This window comes from Terrapene carolina, unplaced genomic scaffold (assembly GCF_002925995.2).
Source record: "Terrapene carolina triunguis isolate 2854851 unplaced genomic scaffold, T_m_triunguis-2.0 Scaffold96, whole genome shotgun sequence".
Lineage (NCBI taxonomy): Eukaryota > Metazoa > Chordata > Testudines > Emydidae > Terrapene > Terrapene triunguis.
Window position 1 is genome coordinate 73977197 of NW_020664447.1, and position 16360 is coordinate 73993556.

A 16360-nucleotide genomic window follows, 5' to 3' on the forward strand; every position below is an offset into this window, starting at 1 on the left:
TGCATAAACAGAATAGGGCAAACATGACAGTGGGTGCTTGCTGAGGTTTTACAGTGGTTAACGTATTTTAAGACTACTAGAATTTATGGAGCCCAAGTCTTTAGAACTTCCAATATATTACAAAAGCACTTGTGAAACAATCCCACACAGTATTCCATAAACATTTACTATAGAGAAAGAACTGCTCTAAATAGCATGTTAACATGAAGGAAAGTCCCATTACCTAGACAGCTTAAGGCCAGTGTATGTGCCATGGTGACCATACACCTCATGGTGGCTTTTAGAGCAAGTTGCTCAAGGAGCAGATAATATTGATCCAGGTGGAGTCTAAAAGAAGAGCAGGTGGACTGAAAACAACTAGGCATGGGTGACAGGGTGACCTGCCCCTTTAAGGCCTGGGAAACCTAAGGCCAATCAGTCTCATTCAATTAGCCCCACCCTGCCACACCTGGGCAGGATGTGGGCCTTAAAAGGAAGAAAGCTCACCAGGAGGAGGCTGACTAGGGAGGAGTGGAGAATGAATGCTCCTACCTGAGGGATGGCTGAAGAAGAGATCCAGAGGTGAGCAGGGAGTCTTTTCACTGGAAGACCTGAGGGAAAACAGGTGTGGCTGCTAGGTTTCTTCTGGCAAGGGCCTGGGGAAGGAACCTAAGTGAGCTTAGGGCCAGAGAGCAATGAGAGGGCCTAGGGTTTACCTGGGCCTCTTGTGGACCCCTCGAGCTATGGAGGGAGTGAAAAAGACTGATCACAGACCCCACTGAGAGGGCTGTACAGGACCCCTGCAGTCAAGAGGAAGAAGGAATGCTTTGTGTCCTGATACAGAGGAGGAAGAAATATTTACAGGCCTGAGTGTAAGGCCTGGGAACATTGGTACCCCAGAAGAGGTGGGACTAAATGTGATTTATCAGAGGCCGAAGTCACTGAAGTAGCCTGGAAGGCATTGATAGTTGAGTGAAGTTGTAGAAGACCAAGGGGAAACTGAGGTACAGGTGCCACAATGCCCTGCTATGTTACAAAGGGCTGCTCTAGGACAGTGGGTTGTGTAACAGCATGTGTAAATGAATTAACATTGGTAGGTTGGCTGGAAGAAGAAAAATACCACTTGTCTGAGGCCAAGGAGGGTAACTAGTCATTTGTCCAGAAGATGCCCAAGTGCAATGACTGTGGAGAAAAGGCATGATATGAAATCAGCTGATACTGACACTCCTTCTCCTAGCACTTACCATGTTGGTTCCACTAGCGAAATGGAGGGCAAGCTCAGGGTGGGTGGCCCTTTCCTCCATTTGTCAACACCTTGTTGAGCCTCAGCCTGGTGGCAGAGCACAAATACCCATCGTGCTGATGCACAGCAAGGTGGCCTTAGATGGAACCACCCTAGTAATAGTGTTTCATCTATCAAGTTACTTTCAGTCCACCTGTTCTTCTTTTAGATGCTTTCTGCATCAGAGTTACCACTTCTTTGTTCCTTCTCCCTGACCAGCTTGCTCAGGTGTGACGCGGATGGCCATCACGTCATGCATCTTCCCTCTAAGCTGCTGTCCGGTGAATGTTCTGTCCTTCATGACTGCGTGATGTTCGAGGAATTCTTTTTTCAGTCCACATTTAAGGTATACTGGCAGTCAAAGGAGCAATTGCTACAGTGACACCCTAGGGTGTGAACCTTGCACACCTTTGACGATCATCTCAGCAATCCCTTCTCCACTTTTAAATGTAACCTAAAACCTTCTCTGAGTCGGTTTTAATTATAACCACTGTTCATTTAACATGTAGAGCCTTTCCCCTTCTTTTTCTTTACCCTTGTAAGACTGCCCTGCTGCTTGTTTCTCAGGCTCTAACCCTGCCATCAGATCTACTTGGCTGTGTGGAGTTCCACTGAGTTCAATGAAACTATTCATGCACTTAGTCAAGCTCGTGCCTAAGTGCTTGGCTGAGGTGGGGACAGAGTGCTCAGTACCTTGCAGGATGGAGCATTTAATTAGAAAATGGCATTGGGGACAGATTCTGGTCCCAAGATCCACATGAGCAAAGGACCTTCCATGTGCCAGTGTCTTCTTTCTGCAGAAGCAAGGCAGCACTGCCTCCATGGCACTGTCCTACCTTCCCCCATACACCTTGTGGAGGATGCACTGTGGGTCCTGGGATCTGCGAGGGGTGAGGCAGTGGGAAGGGGGATAGAGGTGGAGCAAGGCAGGGTAGGACATGTATCATCCCCCATCAGAGCTGTGCTGCCTTGGAATGCAGGAAGGATGACCCACAAGGGATACAGAGCTGGTGCAGAGGTACAGGGCCTCTCAACAGCTGGTTGTGAACTGCCACTGATTCCCTTTGATCCATACAGATCCCAGGGGACCTGTGGAGCTTGTCGGACAATGGCACTATTGGAAAGAACACTTAGCTTCCTCCCAAGTGGGTTCATGAGGGACAGGGCAGTGGGACTCATAGCTCCATTGCCCAAGAGACGGGCCAAAACTGGCAGCTGTTAGAACTCTCTGAAAGAACCCTCTTGAAGAACAGTGGTAGGAACAATGGCTTTGTAAATGTGTCTAATAGTATGTAAGAATGTAGGTTATTTTTTAATGTAGCATTTAGGTCTTCCTGTTAGGCTCCATTGACCAGCATACATTGAGTAATGCAATCTTGCTGCAGTTTGTCAGCAGTGACCTTTCCTGCTATCACTGGAACCACCCTGTACACAAAATAGGAGTCCTCATTTTGCATCCTGGATAAATATTCATAAATGAGAGAACTGTGCAGATATTCACAGTTGTATAAAGGGTATTTGCTTTCCTTAAAAGCATCCAGTACAGTTGATTGCTGAGGGCAGGATACTGGAGTATGTGGACCATTGTTTGATCTGGTATTGTAGTTCCTGAGAGTTTTCCTATAATGAAGCATGATTTTATAATTAAAGCGCAGGCCTGGGCATCAGGAGATCTGGGTTCTATTCCCAGATACCACTGACTCTCTTTAAAGCCTTGTGCAGCCACTTAAGTTCTCTGTCTCAGTTTCCCCACTTGCGAGATGGAAATAATGGCTCTTACTTACCTCGTAAGGGTGTCTAGAGCTCAGTCCTGACATCTCACTGATGTGAAGCCAATAGGACTATTTACCTGAGGGAAAACTGTTTTTGTATCCTTGGAAGAAGCTCCTCTGGAAGTTCGAAGTATTAGTTGCTGAAGTAGGAATGTACAGAAATACATTTTATTTATTTTTCAATAAAGCAAAGCTGTAAGTCTGCTACAACACATTCAAAGCATAGTAATAATCATGATTGTAGAAAGTGTTAATACTTTTCCCAAAGACACATCCAGTTGTGCATCTTAATTTAATACTTAATTCCAAGAGATTACAAAATGTCACCAGGAAAAATAAATACACAAAGCGATGTCATTTGCTGGGAATGCTTTCAGACTCGGATGCTGCACGTTAATATCTGTTTGTTTTCTCTTTACACAATATCATAAGCCAGCTCATGCTGGCTATGGGAAGTGGATTAGGGTCTCATGAATGGGGTGCATAAAGGGGGAGCTGAGTTTGAGGAAAGAGGAAGAGAGGAGACCCTGTGAAAACTTGGTAAATAAAAAAAAGCAGGTTCCTTTTCTTTCTTCCTCAAAAGTAGCCAGCAGTAGTTTCTAAATGCCACTTTAACCTTTGCTTCAACTTTAGATTTGCTTGCAAGCTTGCCTTCCCCTTGTTTTAACTAATCAGCTCTTCAGTTCCCTGAGGCCTTGTTTCTCATCAGGATCCACTATTGTGGATGCAGCTAAGACTGGTGCAGAAACCAAATTCGTGCATGCAAGCCAGTGAGACTGAAAAGCATTTTTTTCAACTGATTCTGTGTATAAAGTCAGCAAACAGAAATATTTTTGCTGTCGCATGATTAGAAATCTTCATGTGCAAATGAGTATGAACACATCATGTATGCTATCCTTGCAGTAGTGGAATGGTATTAATGGTGCCTAAACTCTGCTACACTCAAGAGTTTGGATCAGGTGAATTCAGGCACCATCGAGAAAGCAAGAACGTTATTGAATAGATGCAACAGACTAACTGTCCCTGATGGATACTGTAATTCCAATAGGCAACCTAACCACTTCATTTCAGCCGGCCATTCAGGCATGGTAGTTCTCTAGCAAATGCAGAAAGTGGGCACTGAAAAGTCACAGGGAATATGAGATGCAAGAAGATCCAGATAATGGGATCTCTTACATTATGCATTTGCAGAGCCGCTGTTTAATTAGGTTTTCTGCCTGACCTGAATTTCTTATGGCAGATTTAATCACAGCATTTACTACAATACCTTCTCAGCCTTTGTCCACGGTGATATTCTATTGGTTACCTGGAGGGTGACACCGTTCATAGGTAACATGGAGCTCTTCTAAGCTTTGGCTTAGTCTTTAGGTGCAGTGCATTATGGGTGTTGTTCATTGAGGAAAATATGTGTAATACATGCATTCTCATATTTTACAGACATCTTTATCAAAATCTGGTGCCAGTTCCTGCTCCCATTGATGTCAATGTCACAACTCCCATTGGTTTCAATGGGGAGTGGGATTCCACTATTGATTGATATTTGGTGTGCCTGCAGTATTTCACTACCATCACACTCTCAGAGATAACCAGCAAACTCCAATGCATCTCTCCTACCCCACACTCACCCTCCAACCCTGATCCCTTTCAAAGAAAAAGCAAATGATTTTCAATAGACCTACATTTTGTTTTAGATGGCTTTTTATTTTATACCATCTGGCAAATACCTGCCTTCTATTTGATTCCTCAGCACTTACACACCTTGTAACCAAATTCTTAATTTAAAAACGTGTGTTTACACCACACATTTCAATTTTCACATTTAGAGTTATAGTAGCAAAAAATGCCAACCAATAAAATACTGTACACTGAAGTGCAATTGTGAAAGAGGAGAAACGTGTATACTGAGTGTTTATCCAGTGTTTTGCACTGACAGACCCTAACAACAGCATTGTAGCTGGGGGGAAAGAAGGGTAAAGGGCGGAGCCAGAGAAGGAATCAGTGTTAGAGCTAGGACTAGAACTCAGGAGTTCCTGGCTTTACACACACACACACACACACACACACACACACACCTACCTTACTAAAACTCCATCCAACTACCAAGGGGACAAGAATTTCAATAGATGAAGAAGGTTTCAATTTCTTTCCCCTAGCAAGAATGGGCTGAGAAGTGATTGCTTTGGCCATGCTTATATGATGGTGGCAATAAACCAGCAGCACTTTAGTGTGTGGGTACTGTGTGGTGTTGGTAGCTGTGATGTACAGGAGGTCAGACTAAATGATCTGGTGCTCCTTTATGGCCTGAAATTCTATGACACTAATAAAAAATGTGATATCAAATATGCCAAGGTGTGGGTAATCACTAAGGTGTGATGTTTACAGCATATATTATTTCTTGGTGCCACTGCTATCTAAGGCCCTGATGCTGCAAAGTCCTTCAGTCCTTCCAACCGCACCAATTCCTCCAATCAACTCAGAATTAGAGCTGGTGATTTTTCAGTTCACTGGCAATTCCAAAAAAAATTGGAAAAATATTCATTTCTGGTTGAATGAAATGTTTTATATTGACAAAACAGAAATGTTTCATTTTGATGTAAACCATTTTTGATTTGTTGCTACATTTTTTTTTTGAAAAACAGTCATTTTGAATGAAAAAACAAATGTTTTATTTCCAAAATGTCAACATGAAATGTTTTGTTTTTTTTCAAAAATATTTTTCAACAGAAGCAATTTGGTGAAATTGCCATGAATTTGCAAAATGTGTTGGTGTTGCTGAATCTGCTTCCCCCCCCCACCCCCCCAAAAGAAGGTTTCTCAGACTATATTAGTCTTAAGACTCGAGTTTCCTCTCACCTTAATGTGAAATCGGTGTATGTCCTATAATTTGAATGGAATGGTTTCTAATTTATATTAGTGTGACTTAGAGCCTACTGGCTCAGTGGTTCAGCATAGTGGCCGAGCATAGGGACTTCTTTCTGCATCTCACTTACAGTCTGGAGAGAGTCCTCACTTCTTTGGAGATAGCATATTAGCACCAAGGGGAACAACAAATATATAAGCTCTTCAGCACCATTTTAGCTGCTTGCTGACTCAGGCTGGACCTGACAGCCAATAAACCTTGGAGGAATCTGCAGTTATTACAGTCTCAGCCTCTCTCTGCAAATATCATCATAAGGTCAAGTACACAGACTCAAAATGGAAAGGGACTAAAGTACAGGAGAATATGTAATCATAATGCACAATGAATAAAACCGCCATGACTATGTAAACAAAGACATGTTCCTTTTACGTGGGTAAACATCACCTTTCCACTATTCTTTGTTGGGCAATTATCATTTATATTTTATAATGAGATTTAGCAGGCGTTCTAGTGAAAGGTTTGTTCTTTTCCTTGACCTTTCAGAAACAGAAGAAAATAGATCGCCTTTGCTGCAGACCCATTATTAGAGGGAAGGATGAGGGCAAGAATGACAATATGTTCCACATCATTCTACTACATTCAGTGAACATAATGTCCAAAGCCACTGTTTCTGAATCACTGTCCTAATGGGGAGATCCTACAGAATGTGACAGAGAATGATTTTTCGATCGAATTTTTAAACCAGTCTACAGAAAGCTATAGTAGGAACATGCTTCTCTATTAAACTCCATAGGCTAGTTTAAAGTCTGACAGAAAGGGTATTAGTCTCTACTAAATTTTATAGTTGAGATATTTCTATGGTACCCTTAGAATTTCTATAGAACTCTGTTGGCTTGCTCTCTATTAATTTTTATAGGACGTTTGCCCAAAGGGATAAGGCAGCGGACCCTACAGAGTCAGTTTTCAGAAGTCCTGAGAACCAAAATGTAGGGGTACCTTTGATCTTATAAGGAGATATTTATACCTACCTGGAGGCAGGTCAAAAAGTGATCCTTTCAGTAGTCTTTTTAACTCACCCTGTAGAATTTAATAGAGAATCACACCTGTGGTATATTGAAAACTGTTGGAATTGCAAGCTATCACTTTAAGAGTGTGGGCGAGTTCTCCGTTGTGAAAGTGAAGCGTGTGATCTGGGTCTCTCAGTCAGGAAAGAACCAATTCAGAAAAAGGTGGGTTGAACTTTGCCTTTCTGCCTTAAAGAGCAGCCTGCTTTGTCTCTCTCTATTTTTGGTTACTGTGTGGTGGTGTTCTGGATTCTAAGAAATGAATTAGTTTTACATTGCAACCTTCCAGCAAGAGTATTTGATGTTATTTACTTTCTCTGTTTATAGGCCATGAGTATAACAATACCCCTGCTCTAGAATTCTATAGACTAGTTTTAAAAATCCTACAGAAAGCTCATTCTTTAGGGCTGTGATTTGGAAGTACTGTTTTCAACTGTTCCATTCACTGTATGTAGTAGGACTATGTGTGACTTTTTACTGTCAATCTTGCCTTCCCCTTCCTTCAATGACATGAAAATAGGTATGCTGCATACCAGATCTACTTTCCTTAAAATTCCTAAGGGTCAGAAAAAATTCTTGCTGAAGTCAATAGGAGAGGCCTCCACCTAAAGTCACAATCCAGCAAAGCTTCATGGAATTCAATTGGAACTACTCACATGCTCAGATTAAGCATATGTTTAAGGGCATTGCTGGATTGGGGCCTTATTGAGGGCAGAACTGGGCCCTCTGTATGTATAATATGGAGAGAAGAAAAGAGAACCATGCAGGACAGATGTGTAGTCATGTCACTTAATGCACTTCTGGAAGGCACTCTCATACTATGGTGAGGAGAGCTGTAAAAGGAATAGAACCGCATATGCTAAAGGACAATGCACTGTCATCTCTATTTACTCATTGCTGTACAGTCAAATTAAAATGTGTCTAATTTCATCATTTAAAGTCCAGTCCAAATGAAGTCTACTATTACAACCACTGAGAAAGCTTAGACATTCTGCACCAACTACTTTGTTTATGGATGAGACGGTAAGAAGGATTTTATTTCTCTCCTAAATGCAAATCATAATGCAACAGGTTTGTTTTGCAGGGCTGACATTTAATTGTTTGCCCTATATCTCTCAAGAGGAGTTAAATTTAGCGTAAGTGTCTGGACAGAATGTCATCTGACACCAGTGTATGTCTGTTGCACAACGTGCCATGGAACGAGTAAAGTTTAACTTAGTTAAAAATAACTGTATGTTTACCTCATAATTTGGCAGGCTCCTGGATTTTATCCACTGCAATGATCAACAGACGGTACAATAATGAGACACAAATATGCAAGGGGACAAGACTGATCAATAAACTTGAGAAAACATAACCTCCCCCCTTTTCTTTCCTATATTAATTCATTCTCCCTATTTAGATAAATACTAAATATCGTTCCATAGTCATTTATTTAGAAGCAGGTGGACTCTTTTAAACATATTCGTATTGTCACAGTGGGGCATGGCCCCTTTAAGGGGAGATGGGCTTGCTCAAAGACAATGGGCCCATCTCAGCCACCTCTAAGTAACTACCTTGGTGATTGACTAATGAGCACCTGGACTTGACAAAAGGCTACCAGAGCTCATTTGAAAAGAGTAGCTCCTAGAGAAGCCTGCCGGCCAGCTGACCTCTCCGAACCTACCGGTGGAATGACTGGGTAGGGAAAAGGTGCCAGCAGGCGGACTGTTTGAGTGCTTGCCTACCCAGGGACATCAAATTCATACCTTTAGTTAATTTGGATTAATTTTTCTTGAAATGGGTTAAACTGTATTAAATCCATGTGTGAACACCCTCATACAGAATTCAAGTGGCCTTAATTTGATTTAGTTTAATTCCTATCCCTATTCTATAAATAGCCAGATTCTTCCACCCTTGCTCACACTGTATAGCAGATTACTGCACATGTGGTTCCCTTAATTTCAGCATGACTAGCTGTGGAGTAAGGTACTATTCGGTATGACTGAAGGTAGTAGAATCTGCTCCCCAAATACATTTACAACTGGCTCCCAGCTTTGTTTTAGTTGTATTTAGAGTCCTCTTAGCCCTCCAGGGAAAACTCAAATACAGAAAAGATTGTTGCACAAATGGCAAAAGTACCCAAACCATGTTATGGACAACAGTAAAACAAGCACAAAACCATACACTAATCAACCCTCATCTGAAATGTCTTGACTTATGTCATACTCTTAATATTTTAATAAGCTCAGGGTCTTTTTTCCATTTGAGCTGCCGACAGACCATTGTGTCTTGTCCGAACACATGAGGTAAGCAAGGTCAGGACTTCTTCTTCTGGCATTGGATAGACAACCATAGATGCCACAGACAGTAGTATGGGTGACACACTTCTATCATCCACCATCCATCTATCCATTTGTGGTATTTTTAAGGCACCTACTCCTATCATCTTGGTACTTAAAAATTGTTCCTTCTAAGTCAATATTTAGTCAATGGCCCTGCTTCATGCTGAGGGTCCCTTTGCTCCTAGAAGTACTGGGGTAGAGCCGCAGCAGGTGTAAATTGTCTTGGTTTCATTGAAATTGACACTGGCTGAGGATCTGCCCCACGATCTTTAGAAGAAAGCTGAAATCCCTGGCCACTTGTGGCCATTAAGCAGCCCGTGGCACTTTTGCAGGACTAGGGATAAACAATGTGGGTGAATAAATTCTGCTTGCCAATATTCCCTCTGCAGTGTGTGATACATGCATTTTTCTTCACTAACTAAAACCCAGTTGTGGCCTACAGCACAGTTGGTAAAGAATGGCTGCTATGCTCTGTCCCAAAGAAGGCTCAGTTTCAGTAGTGTATGAAGTGGTCCCAGTACATCTGTTTAATCCAGGTATTTCCAAGGCACCCATCACAGTGGTATCTATATATGAGCCTAAGCTCCGCATCTAATAGTGCTTCTGGATGGTGGATGCTTGGGACATATTATGGGTATAAGCAGCAGAGAGTATGAGGTGCTATAAGAACATCAGAGAATGTGGTGACGTAGTGTGTGGAATTTAGTAACTTCCACGTGGCTGCTGAGAAAGGAAAGGTTTTTGTTTCAAGGGATTAGAAACTGGATATAGGGACTCTCTAGGTTCTCAGGCCAAATCCAGCCCAGCACTGATTAGAAGTGGCTGCCATCTGAAAGCTGCACAGTAGCCTACCAGAGATAAGTTTGGAGGTCCCAATCTAGGTAACAATGGATAGATGCTCACATCACAAAAACCATCACAACTGCACAAATTGGACCCTTTTGGGAGATCTCAGCAGAAAAGCCTGCCTCATATGTAGAGTGGATCCTTCAAGGTCAGAGCTGAAGCACGTTACCATGTCACTGTGGGGATGTTTATATTGTCCATGCTGTGCCTGTTTTATAGATACTAGAAGACTTAGCTTTTGGGGGCTGTCAGGACAGCACCTTTCATGAGCACTTAAATCATACAAAAATGGCTTTTGTTTTTGTTTAACTTAAGTACTTTAGTCATGTTTGCATTGTGTGTGTATGAAAATATATATATATGTATATGTATGTATGGATTAATCTCTTGCCTATTTTAATTACCTGTTTTTCAGTTACATAAGAATTGCCAGATTGGATCAAACCCAATGTCCATTTAGTCCAGTATCCTGTCTCTGACGCTGGCCAACACCAGATGCTTCAGAGGAAGTTGCAAGAAATCACACATTAGGCAGATGTGGGATAAACAAGATCCCCCTACCCCAAAAATGTCTCCTCTTTAACCTAATATTTAGAACAGGGGTTGGCAACCTTCGACACGCGGCCCGTCAGGGTAATCTGAAGGCGGGCTGCGAGACATTTTGTTTACATTGACCGTCCGCAGGCACTGCCCCCCGCAGCAGTTCGCCGTTCTCGGCCAATGGGCGCTATGGGAAGTGGCGAGCTGCGGGGACATGCTGGCTGCCGCTTCCTGCAGCTCCCATTGGCCGGGAACGGTGAACTGCAGCCCCTGGGAGCTGTGGGGGCAGTGCCTGCAGACGGTCAACGTAAACAAAATGTCTCACGACCTGCTTTCAGATTACCCTGATGGGCCGCGTGCCAAAGGCTGCCGACCTCTGATTTAGAGACTGGCTTAAGTCCTGAAACTTGAGGTTTTATAAACCTTCCAAAACTTTTTTAATATTTACTTCTGGATATTCTCATTATCCATTTCAATGTACAGTCCCTTTTTTAATCTTGCTAAATTCTTGGTCTTTATGACATCCTGCAGTAATGAGTTCTATAGTCTATGCATTAGATGCATAGTCCAGGAATTATAGTCTGATGTGCAGAAAGAACAGCAAGTATGGCAGGCGACCAGCTTGGTTTAACAGTGAAATCTTTGAGCTTAAACTCAAAAAGGAAGCTTACAAGAAGTGGAAATTTGGACAGATGACTAGGGAGGAGTATAAAAATATTTCTAGAGCATGCAGGGGTATAATCAGGAAGGCCAAGGACCAATTGGAGTTGCAGCTAGCAAGGGATGTGAAGGGTAACAAGAAGGGTTTTTACAGGTATGTTAGCAACAAGAAGAAGGTCAGGGAAAGTGTGGGACCTTTACTGAATGGGGGAGGCCACATAGTGACAGATGATGTGGAAAAAGATGAAATACTCAGTGCTTTTTTTGTCTCGGTCTTCACAGACAAGGTCAGCTCCCAGACTGCTGCACTGGGCAGCACAGTATGGGGAGGAGGTGACCAGTCCTCTGTGGTGAAAGAACAGGGTAAGGACTATTTAGAAAAGCTGGACATGCACAAGTCCATGGGGTCAGATGCAATGCATCCGAGGGTGCTGAGGGAGTTGGCTGATGTGATTGCAGAGCCATTGGCCATTATCTTTGAAAATTTGTGGCAATCGGGGGAGGTCCCAGATGATTGGAAAAAGGCAAATATAGTGCCCATCTTTAAAAAAGGGAAAAGAGAACCCAGGGAATTACAAACCGGTCAGCCTCATGTCAGTCCCCGACAAAATCATGGAGCAGGTCCTCAAGGAATCCATTTTGAAGCACTTGGAGGAGAGGAAGGTGATCAGGAACAGTCCACATGGATTCACCAAGGGCAAGTCATGCCTGACCAACCTGATTGCCTTCTATGATGAGATAAACTGGCTTTGTGGATATAGGGAAAGTGGTGGATGTGATATATCTTGACTTCAGCAAAGCTTTTGATACGGTCTCCCAGAGTATTCTTGCCAGCAAGTTAAAGAAGTATGGATTGGATGAATGGACTATAAGGTGGATAGAAAACTGGCTAGATTGTCGAGCTCAACAGGTAGTGATCAACGGCTCGATGTCTAGTTGGCAGCCAGTATCAAGCGGAGTGCCCCAGGGTCAGTCCTGAGGCCGGTTTTGTTCAACATCTTTATTTATGATCTGGATGATGGGATGAATTGCACCCTCAGCAAGTTCACAGATGACACTAAGCTGGGGGGAGAGATGGATACGCTGGAGGATAGGGATAGGGTCCAGAGTGACCTAGACAAATTGGAGGATTGAGCCAAAAGAAATCTGATGAGGTTTAACAACAACCTTAGAGGTTTTTAAGGTCAGGCTTGACAAAGCCCTGGCTGGGATGATTTAGTTGGGGAATGGTCCTGCTCTGAGCAGGGGGTTGGACTAGATGACCTCCTGAGGTCCCTTCCAACCCTGATATTCTATGATTCTAAGGACAAGTGCAGAGTCCAGCACTTAGGAAGGAAGAATCCCATGCACTGCTACAGGCTGGGGACCGATTGGCTAAGAAGCAGTTCTGCAGAAAAGGACCTGGGGATTACAGTGGATGAGAAGCTAGATATGAGTCAGCAATGTGACCTTGTTGCCAAGAAGGCCAACAGCATATTGGGCTGTATTAGTAGGAGCATTGCCAGCAGATCAAGGGAAGTGATTATTCCCCTCTATTCAGCACTGGTGAGGCCACACCTGAAGTATTGCATCCAGTTTTGGTCCCCCCACTACAGAAGGGATGTGGAAAAATTGGAGAGTCCAGCGGAGGGCAACGAAAATGATTAGGGGGCTTGGGCACATGACTTATGAGGAGAGGCTGAGGGAACTGGGATTATTTAGTCTGCAGAAGAGAAGAGTGAGGAGGGATTTGATAGCAGCCTTCAACTACCTGAAGGAGGGTTCCCAAGAGGATGGAGCTAGGCTGTTCTCAGTGGTGGCAGATGACAGAACAAGAAGCAATGGTCTCAAGTTGCAGTGGGGGAGGTCTAGGTTGGATATTAGGAAACACTATTTCACTAGGAGGGTGGTGAAGCACTGGAATGGGTTACCTAGGGAGGTGATGGAATCTCCATCCTTAGAGGTTTTTAAGGCCCAGCTTGACAAAGCCCTGGCTGGGATGATTTAGTTGGGGGTTGGTCCTGCTTTGAGCAGGGGATTGGACTAGATGACCTCCTGAGGTCTCTTCCAACCTTAATATTCTATGATTCTATGATAACAGTGTACAAGAATAACTCTCATAGTAGTAAACATCTGGGATATTCATTCTTGCATATATACCAACCCATTGCAGTATACAAGCATCTCACGATCACTAGCAGGGATTGAACCTTGGATCTTTAGCATCAAAAAACACAAGCCGCTTCGTACGCATTGCTGAATCCTGAAGCTGTGAACAAGCAGCAGATGTTGTAGTTGCTCAGGCCAGCCAGTAGAGGGAGACATGATCACATGTACAGTAACTCCCCACTTAACGTCCTCTCACTTAACGTTGTTTCGATCTTATGTCCCTGCTCAATTACATAACATGCTCCATTTAAAGTTGTGCAATGCTTCTCTATGACGTCGTTTGGCTGCCTGCTTTGTCCACAGCTGGCAGCCCCCCATCAGCTCCCCTATGCCTCTCGCCTGCCAGCAGACCCCACGGATCAACGCCTTCCCCCTTCCCCCGCCTCCTGCCCACGGCAATCAGCTGGGTTGCGGCATTCAGGAGGGAAGGGGGAGGAGCGATGACTCGAGGTCCAGGCTCCCCTCCCTCCCCTGCCTTCCGAACACTGCAAACCAGCTGATTGCTGAGGCAGGAGGGAGCCTGCACTCCGAGTCCTCGCTCCTCCCTCCTGCCCCCTGGACATCGCAAGCCAGCTGATTGCCGTGGGCAGGAGGGAGGGGGGAGGAGCGAGGACGCAGTGCACCTCCCTCCTCCTTCCCCTGCCTCCTGCCCCCGGCAATCAGCTGGCTTGCGGTGTTAAGGAGACAGGGGAGGGAGGGGGAGCCTGCGCGCCGTGTCCTCGCTCCCTCCTGCCTCCTGAATGCTGCAAGCCAACCGATTGCCACAGGCAAGAGACAGGGGAGGAAGAGGGGAGGAGCGAGGACTTGGCGTGCAGAGTAAATGGGGGGGGGGGGGGGGGGGGGGGGAGAGAAGGGGGGGGTAAGGGGGGGGGGGGGGGGGGGGGGGGGGCGTGGGCGGGCCGAGGGTTGAGCCCCCCACCCCTGGTGCTTGCAGAGTAGGGGAAGCTGCCGCTGCTCAACGTGCTTCTCCTAGCCTACAGCACCTTCAGCCTCCTTGCCTGCCTCATTGTCTCCAATGCCAGTGGGCTCTGGCTGTGTGGGGTAAGGCGGGGGCACCTCCCGACTATCATACTATACTGTACGGTATGGCAAAAAAAAAATTCCCTGGAACCTAACCCCCCCCATTTACATTCATTCTTATGGGGAAATTGGATTTGCTTAACATCGTTTCACTTAGGCCTGGTCTACACTAACCCCCCAAGTCGAAGTAAGGTACGCAACTTCAGCTACGTGAATAACGTAGCTGAAGTCGACATACCTTACTTCGAACTTACCGCGGTTCAGACGCGGTCCACACGGGGCAGGCAGGCTCCCCCGTCGACTCCGCGGTACTCCTCTCGTTGAGATGGAGTACCGCAGTCAACGGCAAGCACTTCCTGGTTCGATTTATCGCGTCCAGACCAGACACGATAAATCGAACCAGGAAGTTTGATTTCCAGCCGCCGAACTAGCGGCTAAGTATAGACCAGCCCTTAGAGTCGCATTTTTCAGGAACATAACTACAACATTAAGTGAGGAGTTACTGTATTAAGCCAGTTTACCACACATTGCACACAAATTGCATAATGTATAAAATGATTTGTAAGTCAAACACTGAATGCTTTGTTTCAATCTGTAGAGGAAATGTGTAGCTATGTTTTATAATCACAAACCTTCCTAAAAAGCTCCACTTCCTGCAAACAAGGACTCTGATGAATATGCTAACAATATCTCAGTGAGGCAGCCTGCAGAGAGACCCACTAATGTTACAGCAGCACCTCCTTATCCACGTTTTTCATTTTGCAGAGTATAATCAGAACCAAAGCTCTCTTGTTATAAAAAGAAAATCCCTCTATATTTTAAATCAGGATAAAAACATGTCTGTGGTTATTGGTTCAGTGTTTAGGTGGGCTGGGAATGTTTCATAATCATGTCTATTTGCTTTTGCTTTAAAAGAAAAAAACAAGCAACCAAAAAGATGTAACAGAAACCACCGGAGCCTTTGGAGGACACTGAACCCTGGCATGTGATATGAGCATTGCCTTTTGTAACCTTAACCCATCCCACGTGCTTGCAGTCAGTAATAAAGATCAGTCCAGCACTGCTGGGTTTCACACCTGAGTTACAGACTATTAGGACCAAATTTTGCTTTCAGTTACATTAATGCAGCTCCTGTGAAATTAGTGGGGTTGCACTAGAGTAACTGAACAAAATTTGGTCTATAGAGTGCATAGAAGATCCATGGAAATAAAACTACAGTCTCCTTTTGATTAACTAGAAGCTACATACATAAATACTCAAAATAAGAATAGCCCCCTAACCACTGACAGTTTTTTCTGAAGAAAGTGACAAAAGTAATGAAGGAAATAGGTATTTTCTACTTTTAGATTCTCCCCCCCACCCCCCCAGATTCTTGGAACCGATTTTTCACCCCACCTGAGTTCTGCTTGGAAGCAGTGGAGGATGTTGGTTCCATGATCCTGAGCTGCCCAGCACAAGTTAAAGTGGCAGAAGAGTAGTCACATTGGGATGGCAACTGGCCCAGGAGCCACCTCTGCCAGCGTTCTGTTGGTGGAGAATTCCCCTGCCCAGGTAGAATTTGTCACTATCTATTTCCAGGTGCTTTTAGTCAACTTGCACTATGCACACTTACATGATGTAAAGTGGTATGGAGTGGACCAGAGAACGTGTCCCTTTATCATTAGAAGTGTTTGTCAGAATTATTGGGCCAGTTCCTATGTTGATTTAAAAGAGCGTATCTCCATTCATTTCAATTCAACTATTCCCATTTACCCCAGCTGAAGATCTAGCCCAGTGTCTTTGGACCCAGAAAGTATTTAAGAGAGAGTCTCACAGCTTCTTCCAAAGGGCTTTGGAAACTATGTTTAAAATCTTAAGTAACATAA